The sequence below is a fragment of the Ursus maritimus genome (assembly GCF_017311325.1).
Source record: "Ursus maritimus isolate PB19 chromosome X unlocalized genomic scaffold, ASM1731132v1 scaffold_X1, whole genome shotgun sequence".
NCBI lineage: Eukaryota > Metazoa > Chordata > Mammalia > Carnivora > Ursidae > Ursus > Ursus maritimus.
The window spans coordinates 24,080,592-24,081,808 of NW_024423319.1; the positions used below are offsets into that span (position 1 = coordinate 24,080,592).

The 1,217-nt window shown below is 49.9% G+C and overlaps 1 pseudogene; it reads left to right on the forward strand.

The window, feature by feature from the left end:
- The first annotated feature begins 447 nt into the window (after positions 1-447).
- Positions 448-931, forward strand: LOC103681389 (annotated as a pseudogene).
- Positions 932-1,217: the final 286 nt, after the last annotated feature.

Below are 1,217 nucleotides of genomic sequence, written 5' to 3' on the forward strand. Positions count from 1 at the left end.
CTCTACTGTCATTCTCCTCAATAGCTTTCCTTCCCTTCTTTCCTCTCCTCCTTATCCAGAGTACCCTCTTCCTACTTCAGGCCTTCTTTCTCCCTACCTATAAAAAGTTGACGTGTCAGTAGCCAAAGGGCAACACTTTAACATCTAATTTTCCTCTGTCCTAAAGAAATGACTGGCTTTAAATTAAAAACTATTCAGTGTGCTCCTGGCAATACGTGCATCTGTCTCTTGCTTCAACAGTGTTTGTAGGGAACAAACCCAGGAGGATGCCCCTTCTCCCAGCCTCCAACCACCCTCCAACCTCTTGCAACCTCCAGGACCATCATCTCAGCCATCTCCTACCTCCAGGACCGACCAACACCATTTTTTGCTTAGCTCCTTATTGCTGACCAATGATGGGCTCCCAGATTTGTCAGAATTGTTCCACAAAGTGGGTAGAGACCACCAATGAATGGCCTAGTCAACTTGCATCTGCAGGCCTCTGATACCTACCCCTCTCTTGGCTTCTATTTCCACCCTGACAATGTAGCTCTGGAGAGCATAGGCCACTTCCTCAGCAGCCACTTCTTCTAGGAGTTGGCCCAGTGTTTTTGAAGATGCAAAACCAGTGTGGCAACCATGCCCTCTTTCAGGATGTGCAGCAGTTGTCCCTAAGTGACTGGGGCAAAACCCTAGATGCCACAGAAGCCACCATGGCCCTGGAAAAGAACCTGAACCAGGCCTTTTTGGATCTGCATGCCCTGGGTTCAGCCTGTACAGACTCCTCTGCCTGTGCAGATCTCTGTGAATTGCTGGAGAGCCACTTCCTGGTTGAAGAGGTAAAATACATCAAGAAAATGGGAACCATCTCACTAATCTCCATAGGTTGGCCGGCCCCTAGGCTCAGCTGGGTGAGTAGCTCTTCCAAAGGCTCACCCTCAAACACAACTAAAGCTTCTGGAGTCCAGGAGCCTCTGAAGGGTCTCTCTGCCTCCCCCTGATGTCAGGGCTTCTGCCTGAACCTCTCCTTAGAGCCACTAGGTGGCTTTTTAACTCCCCTGGGTCTCTTGCTCAAGCTGTAAACCAAATGGAAATGAAGCTTTTTACAGGCAGGTGCCTGGGTGGCTCAGTTGGTTGAGAATCTGCCTTTGGCTCAGGTCATGATCCCAGGATCCTGGGATCAAGTCCCATGGGATCAAGTCCCATATCAAGCTCCCTGATCTGTAGGTGGCCTGCTT